Below are 22,233 nucleotides of genomic sequence, written 5' to 3'. Positions count from 1 at the left end.
TAAAGTAAATGATAAAGAAAAATTGTAACCTCTCAATGTAGAAACAACATCAACCACCACTTAATTTATTTCAAGGGATCAGTTGCTCCAAGGAGTATAAGAAAATACCAAGGTAAAAAGAGTTGATTTACTAGTGCATGAGTTGTGTTCAACAGAAGTTTAAAGTATCTCTTGTTTGGTTTTAGCCTGTTCATTTGGATCTACAAGTCTGGGAAACTAGGACATGGAAATTGTCACCAGCAATTGTTCCAGAGGCTTAAATGCTGAACCAAAGACGTGCTTTTAGTTTTTTCTGTGCACTCAGCATCTGTCATTAGGGTATCTGGATCTAGGGATGCTTCCCCCCTGCCCCATTACCCACCTTCCCTTCCCCAACATACACCCTAGAGAAAGTTGAAAGTGAGCTCAAGTTGTTTGGATAAACAGCTAGCCAGCCAGGCACAGCACCGTGTCAGTGCATCATAAAGTAGATAATTTCTGTCTCCTGAGATTCACCCTCCCAGTTTGGATGGGTATCGTCTCTATGATTATAACATTTTGGGGGCTTATTTAAATGCAACCATAGTTCAAGCTGAGAAAATTTTTAAATGCCCGTTCCCCAACTGGTTTCCCCGCCTCGGTTTCATCCTCCCTCCCCACACACAGCCCAGCTTCAGTTGCCATGGCCAGACTTTAAAAACATTTCAGACTTAAAAGGTTAAGATCTAAGGGCTGCTGATTTTATCTGGGCTTTTAACTAACACAGGCAGGTGGATTAGAGATATGTGTACAATCCCTACTCTAGACACTTGGGTAAATATGCACAAGTGCTGAGGCAGCCGAAGAAGCAATCCGATGTTATTGTCTATTAATTCCAAAGTGGAGATTAAAGAAATCAGTAGTGTAAATATCAAAAAGGATTTCCACTTACATATAAGAACATTACTCAAGCAGACTGCTTGTTCCAAATTATATGAAGGCTTTTTGCTTTAGGAAAAGTGTGAATTTGTTTTGCTTGAAATTTGCATTTTTTTTGGTCTCTCTTTGTCTGCAAAAAAGGGTGCTAACCCAACCAAGAATTCCGTTCACATGGTAGTAATTTGTACTGCTTATGGTTTCCATGTCATCTTACCACAATAACAGACATATTTGCCAGAATTGTAATGTAGAGTCCAAAATCTTTTGGTCTCCTTTTATGTAACATTTCCTAGAAATGCCAAAATACGGGGTGAGGAAGCTGTGTATCAAGTTCAGAGCATTTCTAACTTTAGACTGTATAAAATCCCCACCTAGTTTGGCAGACATTCGCTCTAAATTTCAAAATCCAAGCTAAAGTTAAGCCACCATCGTGCCCCCCACAAATGAACAGTATCTGATGGCTGGAGATGTTAAATAGGAATCCAGAGATTTTCCAGCCTGAACAAGTGAGCCGGGATGGGCATCCCGAAGCCATGCTTCAGGGAGGGAAATGCCAATTAAATCGCAGGTGCCCCGATTTCCACAAAAGTCATCAAGAATCGCCATTAGCTTTTATTATACAATATGTGCATTTAAAAAAAAAAAAAAAAAAAAAACAGGCACAGGCTCACACGGCTTTTTAATTTGCCCAGCCAACAGTGTAGGAAAAGAGTTTCAGAATTGTCAGAAATTAGAATAAGAGGTGACATTTCCGCCTTGTGTTTTGAGACCTTCATCACAGATCTCAGACCATCTTGAGGTGATGCCCCCCTACACTCCACATCGTCTAATGGAACCCACAACTACTCCATAACTCTCTTCTGGGTGATCATGCCAAGCAGAAGACAAAGAAAAACAATGTATCAAACAATCAAAAACGCCCCACACTATGGTATGGAACATCACTATAGAATAGCCAAGCAGACAGTTCTAACAAAATACCTTGTCAACTCAGTGAAAAATATGCGTTAAACCTCCTTTGGCATGAGTCAGAGCAAAGATCAGAGACCATTCAAAAAAGGAATGCCAAGTGTCTGACCTGTATCCATCCAAAACGCGGGAACTGGGAGGAAGGAAAAGAGGGAGCAGCGTCTGCCCTTCAGAAGAGGCTTTTAGAAATCTTCCCCTGTCAAAAATATTATTTCTAGTTAGAGTCCAGTTTGGATAAACATGGTCACTGGTTCTCACTTTAATTCAAACGGCTTCCCTTTTTGCTCTAAGACGAGCTGATCATTTCTTGACGTTTTGGCATGAGCAAGTCTCACACGATTAGCACAAATGTTTCTGCAGAACAGCCAGTAGGGAGTAACAGCACTGGAGAAAAGGAAGTTTAGATTAGGAGTTAGAGGTGCCGGGGATGTCCATTTGAAGCAAGAATGCTTCAGGAAACAGGAGGCTTGGGTAAGGTGTAACAATAGGGGGTTTGCCTGCCTCAGATGTCTGAAAGGCCAGACAGGAACAACAGTGGGCAGAAGGGGAGCCAGGAGAATACCCAGGACTACTTCCTAGTGGGCCCCTGGGTGGCTCAGTCAGTTAAGTGTCTGCCTTTGGCTCAGGTCATGATCCCAGTGTCTTGGGATCGAGTCCCACATCGGGCTCCCTGTGGAGCAGGGAGCAGCATGCAATCTGCTTCTCCCTCTCCCTCTGCCCCTCCCCACTGCTCGTGTTCGTTTTCTCTCTCTTTCTCAAATAAATAAATAAAATCTTTAAAAAAAAATCTTCTAGCATTCTGCCCATTAAGCCCATACGCTCTTCTAATTACTGAGTTTGAAACAAATATTAAAAACCTGATCATATTAACATTTGAATTTTCAACTGTTCACATGGAATTTAGCACAGTCGTTATTTCAACCCAACTCAGGACCACTAACTTGTCAAGGAACTGGACAAATTTCCAACCCTGACATGTGAAGAGGTTTATCTCAGATTCTTTAGCATTAGGGAAGGAATAGGCTGCATGTAACTCGGCTGAGAGCTGATTTTGAAAAGGAGGAACGGTAAGCACGTCGCAAAAAGATTCCCCTGAAAATCAAGCCATGAGCCATCTTTGGCAAGCTTGCCCTGAACGTGGTAAGCTACTGCTGAATCCTGGGGAAACTCTAAGGAAGTCAAGTGCCCACCCCTTAGCATCTCTATCTGGAAAGATGAGTCCTAGTCTCACCTTTATAAGATTAACAGAAAAAAAAAAAATCTCAATGAAAAAATATCGCTGAAAATGTTCTTGGTTTAATATCATACCCTAAAGGGCACAGTATTATTTGCATTTTATTAAAATGCATATTTTCTTTTTTTAAAAAAGTTTAAGTTGGTTATGTTTTTATATTAAAGGAGAAAATACATTCGTTATGTGTATTTTGTATCAAAAACTAAAAAATATTTTAAAAAACAAAACATTTTAAGTGACTCCCTTATTTTTGTGCAGATATTCGAATCTTTTTATGGAAACTTGTGTTTGGAGACCCAGTTGAGATCTACTCATTAACACTCATTCACAAAATCTGATATTAAAAAAATAATGTGATTTCAAGAGTTGTGAGTTTTCTTTGGTACTTTCCCTGATTTTCAGATACGGAAAGAAAAAGCAAATAATGAAAATACCACTGTAGAACTCTTAGGGTGTTTTGGGGTGAGTGTCTGGGGCGGGGGGGGTGGTTGGGGAAGCATGGTAAAATCAGTCTTTGTGACAAATGATTAATACTTACTTCAAAGTCCTGATGGCTTTTCTATGAAGAACAGACCCATGAGGAACAGTATGAAACAAAACAGATATCCTCAATTAGCTTGTCCACACTCTCTTTGGGGTTCTGAAGGAGTACGCTCTCAAGGTCAAAGGGTGTTTCAGGCCCCACGCTCTTGGTGCACCCCTGCACATTTGGGTGTCTCTGGTTTCCAGAATCCAAGCACCTGGATTCTGTTTGGTAATCGAACTTCTGTTAGCAGCAAGCAAAGGCTTTGTTATAGGAAGAGGGATGTGTGTGGGCAAAGCCACATAGCTGAAAGACCCCTCCTTTCTAGTCATGTGACACTTGGACACATCTTTTAGCCTTTCCCAGCCTCAGTGTTGACATCTGTAAAATGGAAACAATATCTTGTTCTAGGATGAGGCTTGCCTATGAAACTGTACTGAAGCCTGAGGGGCTCTACCTGCATGACCGAACTGTTCCTGTTCTAGTTTCCTCCCTCTCTTCCTCTGTTTAGTCCTCATGTGTCCACACCTAAACAGAGAACCCAGGACACAGGTTTTGTCTCTCACAGAGACACACTTGTGGATTCAATTCCATAGTCTTCCGTGTCGAATTCTTTCCCTGGTCTGCCTTTCAGCTGTACCAGGAGCTCCCACAAGCGAGCCAGGTTCAACGAATTCAGTGAACTACAAGAAGACAATTTTAAAAAACATGAAAGAAGTACCCGGGTTGGCATGCATCTCCAAACCAAACCATAAACTCACAAATATCTCTGAAATCCAACTCACACGCCGGAAAAGACATAGCGTTTCTGGGGTCGACCCCAAAGGGCGCACGCCTTATTCAAAACCAAATCAATTTCAGGGTCCAAGTTAACTGGAAATCCAACTCAATGGGCAGATAAAGAAGCTATGCCAAAAATCAGGGACCGCAGAAAAACAAACAAACAAAAACTTCCCGGTGCACCTGCTGGAGACGCTGTGTCACAGGCTCCACGTTTCAACCCTAACCTATATTTGATACAGTGCTGTTGCAGCTGTGGGACCAGGGTGGTTTATTTAAGTGACTCCAAATGCCTGTCAGTGTGGCAACCAGCTGAATACATAAAACAGGCTCTCCAAACCCTTTATGGCCCAGGGTCAGAGTAAATGGAATAATAAAATCCAAATGCTTTTGTCTCATTTTCCATCACCCAACCCTTCTGCATAAATCTGCAGCTTCGCAGTGACCTCCGTGTTCCGTGCGGGATGAGGCCGTGAGTTGGAGATACATTTGGTCTGCATCTTGGGTCTTTAAAAGCTTTTTCCAATTAATTTTAACTGGCTTCCATAAGGATCAAGTACAGCTTCCTCCCTCCTGCTACCCTTCTCTCCCACCTTTTTAACCAGCCAAGTGACAGAATGCTCTAGAGTAATATAACAGGTATCAACCCTATTATGCTTTGAATCACCAGAGACAACACATGATTCCAAGCCCCAGAAAGTCTGAAGGAAGCAAACGACCCTTGTTTCCAAACCACGGAGATAGACTCTCGCACTTTATTTGGCAGCCCCACCTCCAGCTGCTGAGCCTCTATACGAAGCGGGGGGCGCGGGGTGGGGGGGCGAATTTTGCAAAATCCTGAGACCACCCTAATTTGAATGCTGGACCTCAGAGCATTTGTCCTTGGAGTCAACCAAAGAAGTCTCCTGTCTGATTATTTGTGTGGCGCGGGCATCTGGAAGCCTGGCAGTAAAAAAGCCACTCTGCCTGATAGGCTTGTCGCCTTGGTGCTCCAGAAGACAAAGAAGAAGGAACGAGGAGCAGGTAACCTGGGATGAGCAGAGAACGATGGAAGAAGAAACTCTAACCCGGAACCTCTTCCTGCCACCGCCCTCAGCAGCCCCGGATGTGGGGGAAGAAGCAAGTAGCATCAGAATAAAGCACCAGTAGGCTCAGTTATTTTCATTCACCAGAGAAGCTCAGTTTCATGCTGCCCATTTATTTATTGTGTGACTTCCTTGTGCTAAGGAGGATAAAGGAGGCAGACCTAAGTAAGACCCGATTCCAGTTTTCCAAGGGTTCACAGATTCTCTGGGGGAAGATGACTAGCGAACAAACATGATCCGTTTTGAAAAGTCTTACAGTAGCAGGGGAGGGGTGGATTGAAATAAGAACTTTGAATCCCGGGCGCCTGGGTGGCTCAGTCTGTTAAGCATCTGCCTTCTTCAGCTCAGTCCCCCCCCCAAATAAACAAATAAAATATATATTTTTAAAGATTTATTTATTTATTTGGCAGAGAGAGAGAGAGAGAACGAGCACAAGCAGGGGGAGAGGGAGAAGCAGGCTCCCTGCTGAGCAGGGAGCCCAATACGAGACTCGATCCCAGGACCCTGGGATTATGACCTGAGCTGAAAAAGACAGATGCTTAACCAACTGAGCCACCCAGGTGCCCCAAATAAAATCTTAAAAAAAAAAAAAAAAGCTCTGAATCCTTTGCTCTGGTCACCAACTTAGGTTCCCTAATCACTTCCCTGGACTCCGCTCCCCATCCCACACACTGAACATTTTCCATTCCTATGCTGCCCCTATTCTGCCCCTTTTCTTCCCTCCTTTCAAATTTTTATTACCCTTTCTTATATTTGTCTCTGCTTTTTCACCATTTTTTGTCTCCAGAAAATACAAGGAATTTATGGGTTTTTTTTTAAAGATCTTATTTTTTATTTTAGAGAGAGAGAGAGAGAGTGCAAGTAGGGGGAAGGAGAGGGACAAGCAGACTCCCTGATGAGCACAGACTCCCCCTCCCATTGTGGGGCTTGATCCCATGTTCCTGAAATCATGACCTGAGCCAAAATCAAAAGTTGGTCATTTAACTGACTGAGCCACGCAGGTGCCCCAGAAAATACAAGGAATTTATAAAGAAAGAAACCTCAATACTAAATCTGAAAATATATTTATCTAAAAATGCAAGTATGTTTCATAACTCTATAGAATGTTCTAGCAGGAAGCAGACCTGATGTTCTTTGGTTTTGACTTCCTTCATTTTGCAGGAATAAAGGAAAACTGTGGAAGCTGGTCCTAAGTGAGGGACACAATACCCACAACCATAGAACCAGTTAGTGGAAGGGCTGAGTGACCATAGGTCCAAATTTACTCTGAACTGCCACTGTGTTAAGTACTTTTAAATGGAGTTCTGTTAACTGCCAACCTTTCTGTTCAAGAATTTTTCTGCCTGTGAGTGGAACCTGGGTCATCACATTTATCACTTCCTATTCCACACTTAGCTAACCTGGAATCAGTTAAACTTCAGGCAAAAAGAACATATTAGAAAGTGATATTTCCATTGTTGTAATGATTGACTAAATGAAAAAGGAAATTTGAGTCAAGCCTAGGAAAATGGGTCCGCTGAATTAGGATTATCCACATCATCTAAGTTTGACTTAAGAACCTAGGCCAGTGGGATTGAAGGTATAAAGCATGAATATCAGAAAAAGAAAAAAAAAGATTTCAACATAATTTTTTAATTGATTAAAGATCTTAGCCTTTTGTAAATCAGCCCAAAATTACTTAATAAGGACATCTTTCTTTCAAGATTTCTTTTTATTGATTGATTGTCAGAGAGAGGAAAAAGAAAGCACACAAGCAGGGGGAGCGGCAGGCAGAGAGAGAAGCAGGCTCCCCGCTGAGCAAGGAGCCCGATATAGGGCTCGATCCCAGGACCCTGAGATCATGACCTGAACCAAAGGCAGACACTTAACTGACTGAGTCACCCAGGTGTCCCAATAAGGTTGCCTTTCAAAGGAACACCGTGGTCTCACTGAAATTAAAGGACCAGGCATGACAATGGAAAGTCATGGATTAAAAAGTGTATCCTGTGTGTTTTGCTGCTTTCCAGGGAATTCATCCACAAAAGGATGAAACAATGGAATCTTGTGGCTCTTGAATGTCACCCATATCTACCCACTGAATCTTCTTCATTCAGGCTTATCATGGACAAATCCACTGGAAAGGGACTTAAGATTTTGTTTTTTTTTTTTTCTAGGCAGCCACTAAATTTTGTTCACCGTTTTTGTTACCCTTTCAAAAATATTACTTCCTTTTTTTTTAGTTTTAACAACTCACTTTTTTAAAAAAAATCTTTATTGTACACATTGCTGTGGGATTTCAAGCTGGTATTGTAGAAAGAGCATGAAGTTTCAATGAACATATTTCCATGTCCAGAATTTACCCGAGCAAGCCTGAACACATTGACTCAAACTCTCTGGTCATCAGTTTCTTCATCTACAAAATGTGGACAATAAAACATACCGTGTGAGGTTGTCAATAAGGATTAAGTGGGATAACATAAGTTATGGAGGGGTGGCTTATAAAATGGACATATAGTAGCAGATAGCCCCCTGATCTCTCTGTTTCTCACACACACACACACACACGCACACACACACACACACACAAATACTAATGTGTGACTCTACTGCTATTCTCTTTTTTTCACTTAACACCCAACTCAGTATTGGCAAGCATCGGCTATTCTACCAAGTTAAACATCCCAGTTGCCTTGACTATATCTAATAGTCCCTCAAAACTCCAGTTCTCCTCTGGGTATTTCTTCCAGTTTTCTAATATCCTTCTCAAGGACGTGGACATCATTTTTTCAGTTGTGGATTAACTAACACAGAGAAGAGGGATACTTAGTAGGAGTTTCACATTAATGCAGCCTAAAATACATCAAGATCTTGTAGCTTATTCTATCCAGGAAGATCATGGCCAATCGGCAACTTAAGGCAGTCAAAAGAATAGTCAATATAAAACTTTCCCTTGGTCATTACCTGGCTTGGCCAGAGTTGACTGGCCAGTGTCCACATTACACAATTATAAGCCCAAGTCCTAATCATTTCTGAATTTGAACCAACCATACACTCGTGGTCCCTACTAACATACTCTGGCACGTAACTCTGTTGGTTTAAAAAGACTGTCTAGCCTCCAGATTTTTTTTGTACATAAAATAGGATTTTTAGCTAAGCTTTTAAAAAGTGAGAGGAATCCGTAACAAATGACCTGAGTTTCTCCAAAGTCAAACATAGATTTTTTTTTAAATAAGAACCAAAAGTTTTGCCTAAAAATTGTATAAAAGTTTGAATGGATTTTAGCCTAAAAATGATGACCTCTTCATGTATAGAGAAAACTGTACATTATGTTGATTGATCCAGCCAAAGAGTCTGTAAAAACATAGATCCCCCTTTGGGCTATAACTCTGCACTTGCTCACTGACTGCTTCTATTCCAGTTCATTGGCATGAGCATTCACAAGGATGAAGCTATTTAAAGAAGAAGTTCACTTCCTTTGAGAGACTGATGATCCAACATGAAGTCAAAATAGTAACACAATCTAAATCAAGCCAAAAATGAGTCAAGACAGCCATGCCAATCCTACTATGGCTTCAGATTTGGGGCTACAGATAATGCAAAGAGCCTGAGACTACTCATCAGAGCCCTTGTGGCAACTCCAGATCAGAACAATAATACAAGCTTTCCAATGGGAAGAACTTTCTGGATCAGAGCTCATGCATGAGTCTCACTGCTAACTCTGGCAGCCATGAGCTAACCATCATCTTCTCTGGTCTTTCCTCTACAATTTTCCAATCTGGTCAACATGCTTCTATTCTGAGCCACCCATGTACCTTCGTACCTTCCACAACGATCACACTGGAAATCTCATTGCCTCTCTTCTGCACCAGACTCAGAGCTCTGGAAGAACTGAGACCACCACTGATTCGTTGCTGCTCCTGCAGAGTCTAAAACATAGCAGGTATCCAGGAAATGTTGAATATATTTTTTTGAGTAAATGAATGTTCCTGAGAACTCAGAGGTAAGAAGGAAAACAGAGAGCCTACCCATTTCTCAACCTTGGGATATAAGCTTCAAAAGTTGAATGTGCACCTAGCACAGTGCAGATCACAGCGCAGGGGCTCAACAAATACCCAGTTAGGCTGCTGGGATGCAAAAAAGGGCTGGCAGAATGAAATGCACAGAGGCAGGTAAGTGGAATGCTGTGTAACACCTTTTTTTTAAAGATTTTATTTATTTATTTGAGAGAGAGAGAGAGAGAGAGCACAAGCGGGGGAGGGGCAGAGGCAGAGGGAACCGGACAAGCAGACTCCCCTGTGAATGCGGAGCCCAATGTGGAGCTCAATCCCAGGACCCCAAAATCAAGACCTGAGCTGAAGTCAGAAACCTAACCGACTGAGTCACCCAGGCGCCCCTCTGTGACACCTTTGAAGGAATCGTTGACAGCTGGGATATATGGCAGAGAGATCAATGCAATAAACTGGTTACTCCACCATCAGTGGCTCAGTTTGAATAAAGGTGTTTGCCTCCAGAGCCCAAGGATGCAGGTGTCAAAACTAAAGTTGGGGAAAAAACACAGACCAGTGGAGCAAAGCAAGTAAGAGTTGGGGAGGCAGACAGACATGATTCAAACCCAACTCCATTAATCCAACACATTACATGTGACTGTGTGTTTAACTTCCCTCATCCTTGAGGGATGGGGAGGTATCTATAAACTGGTAGCAGCAAGATGTACTTTCCAAGGCTGCTAAAGGAAGGAATGAGATAAGGCAGGTAATGAGCTTGACAGGAAGAAGGGCTTTCATATTATTACTGTTTTTAAGGGAAGCCCGGATAATTTATGCACACAGGTAGGACACAGGAGATAGAAACTCACATAACAGAGCCAGACAAAATGCCATCTGCAGTCATGAAAGACAACTGAATATGTGCTTGTGAGACCAAAGTCTTTCATAAATCTCCCATCTGACATCATAAAGATTCTTTATCTTGTGAAATCGTAATGTTTTCTAAAGAAACCAACTACAGCGTTCAAGACTGAAGTCTTTGGTCCCATGTTGAGAAATTGGATCTTGAGAAACTTCAAGAAAAACCCAAATGGGATCATTTTCACTATTATCTGAATCATTGTTAAGCTGAATAATAAAAATATCTGAATTACTATATTTGTTAAATCTAAGATAACCTCGATGTTAAGACGCCCTATTATCTTATGTGCTAAAAATGCTATTGTTTTAAATGCTAAAAAATACTACTGACTAAATTTTGACATGCTATCAATTTGATGTACCTTTTTCAGAGATACTAAAATGTGAAATAATTGCACAGTGAAATACAGAATCGAAGAATGAGAAGTAAACAAGAAAATGTGAGACATTTCATAACTAGAAGGGGTGGAAACCAGCTTGGACTGTGTGTGTGTGTGTGTGTGTGTGTGTGTGTGTATGTGTGTGTGTGTTTCTGGGGGGAGGTTCAGACATAGTTAGCAACTCTTCAGCAATCGCAGACCTGTTTGGTAACCAGCACGTTTCTTTACGGTGAACATACGAATATGGAGCTCTTTGCAAGCTTCCTGCCTTGCCTTCTGAAAGCAAAATTTCTTTAGAGGCTCAGAGAGCAAGAGCCTTTGTAGCCTTCTACACTAGCAGCTGGAATGCAATCTTGACACTAATTCTGAGGCTACATTTAGAGTTGTGACATTTATGTTAATGCTAACAGATTTAGAGAGAGAAGACATAAAATCACTTCTACGTGGGTTACTCTGGGATTGGGTGATGGTGTGGGACAATGACATCAAATGAAGCATTTGTGCTAAAACTAAAATATTGTGGTTCCAATGCTTAATTTTATGTGCAGCACAAAAATTTTTAGGTAATGTAAATCTCAAAGCAACTATTCACTCTCAGGCCTGGGTGTGTATGTGTGTACACTTGCATTTACTCTTTTATTTAAGTTCAAGTGTTTCAAATCATCATGATACAGATCCAGTAATTCCTTCAGATTGTAAAATTTTTACCTCCTTTTGCCTCTCCTTTCATTTTACACATTTAGGATACAGAAAAAAAAAATCAGTAGGCAAATGGTTGGTTATGGATAGCAATTCCATTTTGCTGATCATGTATTAGTTATATTTAATTTAGGAAAAGTTATGGTAAAAAATGGAATGCTTAAACCCGGAAATGAAAATCTAAAGTCAAAACCTAGAATATGCTGTTTCATGCCTGCTTTATCTTAGAATGACCTGTTTGAGTCACAAAGGTCTCAATGAATTTCAATGCCTCATCCAAGTTAACTAACATTGAACACTTATTATGTGTCAAGCATTCTACATTAATGACCTCAGATAAATTTTCTCAATAAACCTGTAGAGTAGGTATTATTAAACCCACGTGCTGAAGGGAAAACTTAAACACTAAGAAGTTATTAAACCCAAAGAAGTACTTTTCTGAAGGTTTCACAATTAAGCTGTAGCAAAGCCGGAATTCAAACAAACTCTGTGTCTTATTGGTTTTAAGACCTGTGATCTTTCCATCACTAAACCCCACTGCTCCCAACACACCACTGAACGATGAGGGTAGATATGCTCCTGCCTCCCCATCCTTGTCCCTTTTGAGGAAGAAAGCTAGAAAACTTCAATTCTATCAATTGCTTATCCCCAAGAGAAATTGTTGGTTTGTCTCAGTCTTCATTCCAGCAATAGATACACTTTAGAAATGATGCAGCAATATGCTGTATATGTGATGAGTTCACTTGCTCACCACCTCTTGTTATGAGACCTTCAGTGACACTCTTCCTGATTCAGCCAAGACCAGCCTGTATCATACAAAAGGCCTACTGGGAATCACATATCACATCCATTTCACAAGAATGCTAAAAAGAGTTTATTTGAATTAAAATGTTTTAAATGGCCTCATTTTTCTCATTTTGTGTAGCTATCACTTAAGAAAACAATAAAAGTGCCATATTTTTTTAAAAATTTTTTATTGTTATGTTAATCACCATATATTACATAATTTGTTTTGGTGTAGTGTTCCATGATTCATTGTTTGTTCATAACACCCAGTGCTCCATGCAGAATGTGCCCTCCTCAATACCCATCACCAGGCTAACCCATCCCCCCACCCTCCTCCCCTCCAGAAACCTCAGTTTGTTTTTCAGAGTCCATCATCTCTCCTGGTTCGTCTCCCCCTCTGACTTACTCCCCTTCATTCTTCCTCTCCTGCTATCTTCTTCTTTATCTTTTTTCTTAAAATATGTTGCGTTATTTGTTTCAGAAGTACAGATCTGTGATTCAACAGTCTTACACAATTCACAGCGCTCACCATAAAAAGTGCCATATTTTTTGCTGGAAAGAGGTAGCTTCTAATTCAGACATGTTTCATTAAAATGGTCCAGCAATACTGTGAAAAATCAGCCAGACTATAAGAGCATGAAATAAATGGGCAACAGGATGGCTGAGGATGACAGAAGCTATTATATACTTTTACCATATGAACCAGCAAAAACAATCCTTGCTATTTGCCAAATGAGTTGAAAATTTCTATATACACAAAAACCTGCAAACAATATTTATAGCAACTGAGTTCATAATTGCCAAAATTTAGAAGCAACCAAGATATCCTTCAGTAGCTGAATAGATTAAAAAAAAAATTGTGCCACATCCAAACAGTGGAATATTATTCAGCACTGTAAAGAAATGAGCTATTGAGCCCTAAGATGACGTGAAGGAAACTAAAATACATAGTACTAAGTGAAAGAAGCCAGTCTGTAAAAGTTATGTCCTATATGTTGTCCAGCTATATGACATTCTGGAAAAGGCAAAACTATGGAGAGGCTAAAAAGATCTGTGGTTGCCAGGGGTTGAGGATGGGAGGGATGAATAGGCAGAGTAGATTTTTTTAAATTTTTTTATTGTTATGTTAATCACTATACATTACATCATCAGTTTTTGATGTAGTGTTCCATGATTCATTGTTTGTGTATAACACCCAGTGCTCCACGCAGAACGTGCCCTCTTTAATACCCATCACCAGGCTAACCCATCCTCCCACCCCCCTCCCCTCTAGAACCCTCAGTTTGTTTTTCAGAGTCCATCGTCTCTCATGGTTCATCTCCCCCTCCGATTTCCCTCCTTCATTCTTCCCTTCCTGCTATCTTCCTTTTCTTCTTCTTTTTTTTAACATATATTGTATTGTTTCAGAGGTACAGATCTGTGATTCAACAGTCTTGCACAATTCACAGTGCTCACCATAGCACACACCCTCCCCAACATCCATCACCCAGCCACCCCATCCCTCCCAACCCCCAACACTCCAGCAACCCTCAGTTTGTTTCCTGAGATTAAGAATTCCTCATATCAGTGAGGTAATATGATACATGTCTTTCTCTGACTGACTTATTTCGCTCAGCATAATAACACCCTCCAGTTCCATCCACATCGTTGCAAATGGCAAGATCTCATTCCTTTTGATGGCTGCATAATATTCCATTGTGTATATATACCACATCTTCTTTATCCATTCATCTGTCGATGGACATCTTGGCTCTTTCCACAGTTTGACTATTGTGGACATTGCTGCTATAAACATCAGGGTGCACGTACCTTTTCGGATCCCTACATTTGTATATTTGGGGTAAATACCCGGTAGTGCAATTGCTGGGTTGTATGGCCAGATGTTCAGGCCCTTGGTGTGATGGTAAATAGCGAACACGGTTGATCAGGGCAGCCAGATGCTGCCCTTAAAGAGCACAGCTTTTTAAGGCAGTGAAATGATTCTGTATGATATGATAATGATGGATTCGTGTCATTAGACATTTGTCCAAATTCAGAGAAAGTACACTAAGAGCAAACCCTAATGTAAACTTTGGACATAGTAATAATGAGGTGTCGATGTAAGTTCATCAGTTGTAACAAATGCACCATTCTGGAGTCGGGCAGGGGGAGGGAGGTTGATAATGGAGAAGATCATTCCTGTGGGAGCACAAGGAGTTCATGGGAAATCTTTGTACTTTCCTCTCAATTTTGCTGTGAACCTAAAACTACTCAGAAAATGATGTGTCTTAACTAAACAAATTCAAGCTTTCTTTTCCTCATGTCAATAATTGGTCAATGATATTAAACATAAGAATGAAGGAACTTTTCTTTAAAACAAAGAGACAATTTTGGTGATGGGGAAAATCTCTGGTTGCCTAATGCCCACTCTTCCTCATACAGCCTTGTTCCTGGAGAGGAAATGTGAGCTCCTAAATGCAGTCCCCGAGGTCGGTATATGTGCTGCTAATCTGTCAGGCAGGCCAGCTATCATGCTTTCTGGCACTGCCATGCCTCTTCAGCTGGTATATGTCAAAAGTGTAGTGACGGGGAGGCTCTCCAGAAGATGCCCTTGGAGCATCTGGCTGCCCTGATCAACCGTGTTCACTATTTACCATCACACCAAGGGCCTGAACATCTGGCCAGAGCCCAACAGAGGACGGGAAGTGTAAGGTAAGGGAGATGAAGGGTGATGGGGAAGGGTCCAAGAGGATGGGAGGCGATGGGAAAGAGGAACGTTTTGCTGAGATTTGGAGTTTCACTTACTACCAGTAGTCAAAAGAACTGTGTCCCAAACTTGAGCCCTCAGGAAGGAGATCTGCTCGCCACTCTTGTCAAACAGACAGAGCTTTGGGACAAAGGCAAACAACAAGGAGCAGCTCTAAATGGCCTATGTAAGCAGGGCTTGATTGAGAGTCTTTTTCCCCCATCAAATTGAAGTTTTATTAGTGAGCCTCCAGATGCTTCTCCTTAAGACAGATTAATATCAAGTTCGTTGTTCCACTTGAGATTAAGGAATGGGAACGTCAGTGTTAGAGCCAAACACGTGTGAAGTATTCAAGGGCCCCAGTAGGAAATCTCCTTTGCAAATAATTTATGAGTGAGCTCTGTTATACTTTGTGTTGATCACCTTCAATGTGCCAGATCAGAATGGAGGGGCTGGGAGACTCTACTTCCCCAAGGTAGTAAACATGCGTTTATTGTCTAGAGACAACTTTGTATTGACTACAAAAGGTGGCCCCATTCTACTTGGGCTGCACTGCTCTTGAAAAGACTCTAGTTGTCTGAGGAGGACATCAGGGGGCCAGGCTAAAGCAGAGAAACAGAAAAAGAGGAGAGATTTCTATGAGAGAAGCCTTAGTAGAAAGTTAACAGCTTCCAAATGACATGGGGCAGCAGATGAGTCGGAAATGGACGCTGGCCTCCTTTGAGAAGAGATGGTAGGTATCGAGGGAAATCCCAAGAGGCCACTCCAGTTCTCAATTCCCAGGAGAAGGGGATTCTGGGACTGTTTTCATCGGGGCAAATTAAATGACTACAATGTCCACCATTTCTGCTTCAGTTGTCTCTCAAAGTGACAGAATCTATGAAACTATGCTAAATTCTAAGAAGTGTAGGCATCATTCCTGACCCAAGCTCTCTAGGGACAGGTTCACACTTCCTGTGTTTAAGGGCATCAGAATGACAGACTCGCCTAAGTCTTTCCTCAAAGACAGCACACAGGGCTCAGGGCCTCTCTCAATGTCATATGGTTTATGTAGAATGAATCACAATGGCAAAAGTTCTTAGAAACTAGAATCTGAGGCCAAACACCCAGATAGAAATGAGAGGCGTTAATGTGACAATGAGTACAGTGTGTATCTGACTTTGCAGGGCTCCCAGATCTCTGTTCTGCACAGAACTTGGAGCCTTCCCAGGAACTGTTGGTGATGGAGTGGGGCATTTTCCATTTGGAGAGGTGATTTTTATTATTATTACAGGCTTTTGTCAGTATCACAGAAATTGGGGGGAGAAAAAGAAAAGGAACTAATCACAAATGCTATTTACCAAACCACATTAGTCAAAATACTGCATTTTAAAACCCCTTAAGTTGTTATACATCATCATATAAGTCATCTCCAAGTAGTAATACAAATTCTTGAGAGTTATGTTGACATGGAATTTGTCAGCTGAAGTGCTGGAAAATTTACCTCGGCTCATATATCTGTAGTCATATCCTCCAAAGAAATTAACATATCATAACGCTAATATTTCAAGGTAATGTTTTCTCATGAGGATGCCATATTTTATCAGTTAATATCATCTGTGTAAAAACTATTCAATTATAGTATCAAGCCATATATGATTAATATTGATTTCAGCACGGTACCAGTGACTTTGTAAGGCTTGAAACTCTTACATTCAACTCCACAGTGAATCTGGGGAAAGAAATGAATTCATTTCTGCTAAGTAACTAAAAGGTGAGTGAACTGCGGACTCATGGGGAAAAAAGAGAAATCAATGAACCCACTGAGAGCCAGCCAAATTTCTTAACAGTTCTAAAACTCTGGAATTCTCCTGAGTGTTAAAAGGAGGATTAGGGGAAGAGGCTCTGTGGAAGACCCTGGGGTACAGAAGAATGTGACTGGTAAGTGGGAAGGAGTCCCTATAAAAGTAAATGGAGATGAGTAGGCTGCAAACACTCATCATCAGAGAGAATTCAGGAACATGTTTAAAAACTAGCATTTCTTTTCCTTGATTCACTTTTATTATGACTATTTTCTCAGTAACTTTTTGGTTCTCTCACTTATTTACCACTGTTATGTCTTCTCTTAAGTTCTGCCATTTGCCTTTTGCCCTCTACCAAGGTTTCCCTCCTAACTCTAAAAATTATTTGTGAAATCTCATCTCTTCAGAAGGGCTTCCTGATTACTGAGACACTTGTCAGAGATGCTGCTTCCTACATATAGTCATGGCTCCTTCTCCAACTCATTGTATTCATTTATAAGTTTGCTTGATTGCAACTTAAATTCACCCAAGTATACATACATATCCATGTCAGAGCCCAGAACTTACAAAAATAAATAAGGGGGTCTATCACTGTGAAAGTTAGAAGGCTCTACCTTGCTTTACTGATAATACCATTAATTGTGATCAGCCATCTTGCACACTCCTACCATTGGTCTTTATGAAAATCAAGCTTGAGAATGTGGCCACTATAGTTCTGATTTTGAATAAGAAGCTAGGTGCTAGTATCCTGCCACAGGTGAGCCTGAGGTATGATCAGAGATACCAGAATATGAGGGAATAACCTTCATTAATCCAAATATTTCATTGGGAGCTGATGCTATAAACTCAAATGACTTGTGGGTCCAGATAATTAACAAATTAAGTATGCTTAGTCAGTGAGGAACTGTATGGTTTTAATGTTTACTAGTAACTTATTTTTGCCATGTAGGAATGGCATAGTACTATGAGATTTTCTGAAAAGAAAAATCTGAATATGGATTTCTAGCTGTCATCTCCTAACTAAATTTTAGAGATTTGGTACAACTTAAACAACCCATATCTGCAGACTGGCTCCAGTCCACAGTTCACCATCTGATTTAGAGCACTTTACTCCCTGTTCCTCCCCATCACTCAAAGTGTTGGCAAGTATGGATTTAGGTATGATTTTAGACTCTGTGTAAAGCAATTTAGGCTGAAATAATCTCTGCCCATTTCATCTATGCCAGTATTTCCCAAAGTGTTGGCAAGTTCTACATTCACCAACTGCTACTAGGTCTTGCTTAAAAGAAAAAGTACTACTGTTAAGTAAGTCTTGGAAATGTTGGTTAAAATAGCAGTAAAGAAATGGAAGTTCAGAATGATAGAGTGAGAAGCCCAGCAAGCCCGTCTCCTAAAAATTGTAAAACTGAACAGAATTGTCTAGAACAATCATATTTTGGAAATCAACCAAAGGCATCTAGCAAACTAAGAAGGATTTATTAAAGAAAAACTACTAAACCTCAGATAAGATCTGTTTTCACCTGAGGCTACTTGGATTCCTTCCACATCAAGTCTGTGGGCTCCATAATTCTATCAGTGTGGGGTAGGCCATGCAAACCAACAGCTTCGCTGACAAAGAGGACTGACTTGGAATGAAATATGGAAAAAACCCACATGTAGAGATTTCAGTGGCAAAGAAAGGGAGGTGACGAGTGTTGCACATAGATTGAAGTCACATTCTGGTGGGGGAAAGCTAAAAGCTGTGAACCAGGAATTTACCAGTGAGATCTGGAAAATAAGACAGGTATGGTGAGTCTTGAGAAGTACTTACATAACCCTGGCAGTGTGGAAGGCTATACACCTGCTCAAGGCTGCACATACTCTCAAGAAAAACCAGAGAGGTCCCCAACTACCACTACATCTTTGACTGAATGTGAAGTCTTATGCATACACAACACAGACATGGAAAATAAAAGCTGAAGAAGACTTTTTAATTAATTAATTATTTTTTTAAAAGATTTATTTATTCATTCCAGAGAGAGAGAGAACACAGTGGGGAGAGGTAGAGAGAGAAGGAGACAGAAACTCCAGCAGACTCCACTCTGAGCATGGAGGCCAGTGTAGGGCTAGATCCCACCACCATGAGATCATGACCTGAGCGGAAACCAAGAGCCGGACATCCAACCAACTGTGCCATCCAAGTGCCCCCAAAGAATACTTAAATTAACTGAACTTTGAGTGAACTTTCTAACTCCACTTTAAGGTCCATTGGCAAAGGATGGAAGACTTACTGGCTTGAGCTGTTTGAGAGCAACTTATGACCGATCACTGGCTGAGCTGATCATCAAAATCAAGACAGATTTATGGATTCAAGACAACCTCTATAAGTCCAAGATTAAAAATAAAAACAAGGTTTAAAAAAGAAAGAAAGAAATTTAGAGCCATCAGCAGCCACACACTTTTTGGAAAGTGTGTGAATTCTACAGAATTCTTCCTGGTAAATCACTAAACAAATAAATAGCACATGAGTGGGTGAGGGGAAGTTTAAGAATCCAGAGTTGCTAAAATACATTATTCAACAAGTCCAGTTTTCTACAAAAACTTATAAGACACACAAGAAAACATTAACTGTGACCCATTTGTGGGGAAGGTGGTTATTAAAGACTCTCTGAGGAGACCCAGATGTTAACCTTAACACACAAAGGCTTCAAACTAATTACTTAAAATATGTTTAATTAAAGAAAATCATGCTTAAAGAATTAAAGGAAAGTATGACAACAAGGACTTATCAAAGAGAAAGTATCAAAAAAAAAGAAAAAAGTATTCCTGAAGGAAACATATATACATTATACATATTAAACACAAACATTGATACATGTATAATATGTATTTTGAGACATATGAATATATGGAGAGGGGCTAGGGAGAACACAAATGCAAATTCAGTTTGTGAAAAGTTGCAATAACTGAAATGAAAAATTTAGCAGATTTGTCTGGGAAATAATAGAATCAGTGAAATAAAAGATAGATCAATAGAAATTATTTAATCCAAAGAACAAAGAATGAAGAAAAATTAACAAAGCCTCAGAGACCTAAGGGACACCATAAAGCATATCAACATATATTAAATGGAAATCTCAGAATGAGAAATTAGTAAGAAATAGCAGAAAAAAATTAAAGAAATTATGGGTAAAAACATTCCAAATTTGATGAATAGGCAGAGCATAGAGGATTTTTAAAGCAGTGAAATTCTCTATATGATATTATAGTGAATACATGTCATTATATACTTGTCAAAAGCCTTAAAATGTGGGGCACCTGGGTGGCACAGTTGGTTAAGTGTGACTCTTGGTGTCGGCTAAGGTCAAGATCTCAGGATTGTGAGATTGAGCCCTTCATCAACCTCCATGCTCAGCATGGAGTCTGCTTGAGAGTCTCTCTCCTTTTCCTTCTGCCCCTCTCCCTTGTGCTCTCTCGCTCTCTCTCTAAAATAAATGGATAATTCTTTTTTAAAAAGATTTAAAATATGTAACACCATGAGTAAATTCTCATGTAAACTATGGAATTTAGGTGATAATGACATGGCATGTAGGTGCATTAGTTGCAGCAAATGTACCACTATGGGATGGGATACTGACAGTGTATAAGGGGAAAGGATATATAGGAATTCTGTATTTTCTATTCAAATTTTCTGTGAACCTAAAACTGCCCTAAGAATGAAGTCTATTAAAAAAAAATCCTCAGTTTGATGAATAACATTAATGTACCCACCCAAGAAGCTCAACAAACTGCAAGTATAGGATAAGCACAGAGCTCCATACATGGGCATATCATAGTAAGTTTAAAGACAAAGAGAATTTCAAAAGTAGCAAGAGAAAAAATGACTTATCACATATAAGACACTTACAGAAAACAAATAACAAATGTCAGAAGTAAATTCAACCATACCAATAATTATATTAAATGTAAATGGGTTAAACACTCCAATAAAAAGTCAGACATTGTCACACTGGATTAGCCCCAAGATCAAACTGTACATCTTAAAGACACACACTTGAAGTTCAAAGACACAAACAGATTGAAAGTAAGAGGTTGGAAAAAATATATCATGCAAATTGTAACCATAAGAGAGTTAAAATGACAATTCTAGACAAAATACAGTATCAGAGAAAATACACCTTAAGATTAAAATAATTACTTGTGAAAAAGAAGGGCATTTCCTAATGATCAGTATGGTCAATTCATCAAGAAGATGTAAAAATTATAAACATTTATGCACCTAACTAAAGAGTCTCAAAATAAACCAGACATAGCTAAAAAGATAGACAATTTCAATAGTAACAGTTGGAGATTTCATCACTATACTCTCAGTAACAGTATACTCTGAGTTGGTCTTGAACAACTAGACCAAAAATCATTAAGGCTACACAAGAATTGAGCAACACTATCAGCTAACTTGATCTAACTGATATCTATTGAACACCACACCCACTTATAGTAGAATATGCATTGTATTTAAGTTCCACCTTGAAACATGCAGCAAAGTAGACTACATGCTAAGCATAAAACCAGTTCAATAATTTAAATGAATTGAAATCACACAAAATATATTCTCTGACCACAATGGAATTCAAATAAAAGTTAACAATAGAAAGACATTTGAGGAACCCCCAAATATTTGGAAATTAAAAATACACTTTTAAAAAAATTATGGCTCAAAGAAGAAATCAGAAAGAAAATTATAAAATATTTTAATGCATTAAAATGAAAACATAATATACCCAAATATGCCTATATTAGAAATGAAGAAAGATTACAAATCAATACCTAAACTTACATTATAAAAAAACTAGAAAAAGATTCATCCCAAAGTCAAAATCAATAGAAGGAAGGAAATAATAGAGCTTAAATTAAGAATCAATTAGATAGAAAATGAAAACAAAAATAGGAAAAAGAAATTTGTTTTCTGAAAAGATTAATAAAATTGACAAATTTTTATTAGACTAAATAAGGAAAGCAAAAAAACCACAAATCATCAAAAATCAGCCAATAATAACAGAGACATCACTATCAACCCTATGAAAGTTAAAAAGATTATAGGATATGCTATTAAAACTGATGCTAAAAAATTAGAAAACTTATATGATATGGACAAGAAATAAATTCCTAGATGGACACAAATTCCCAAAGCTATTTCCATTGGAAACAGAAAAACTGAATAGACTTATGAAGAAATTAAATTAGTAATTAAATTTTTTTACACAGAGATTTCAGGTACAGAAAACTTTGCTGGTGAATTCTATTAAATATTTAAAGAAATAATGCCAATCCTTATAAATAATCATTTCACTAAAGAAATATATGAATCACTAACAGGCATATGAAAAGTTGATCAGCACCATTAGTTGTCTGGAAAAAGCAAATTAAAATCACAATGAGTTACTACTACTACTCCTCATACTATTATCACCCATCAGGGTGATAATAATTAAAAGATAGACAATGCCAA

The sequence above is a fragment of the Zalophus californianus genome, chromosome 6 (assembly GCF_009762305.2).
Source record: "Zalophus californianus isolate mZalCal1 chromosome 6, mZalCal1.pri.v2, whole genome shotgun sequence".
NCBI lineage: Eukaryota > Metazoa > Chordata > Mammalia > Carnivora > Otariidae > Zalophus > Zalophus californianus.
Note: the sequence above shows the minus strand (reverse complement) of the source record.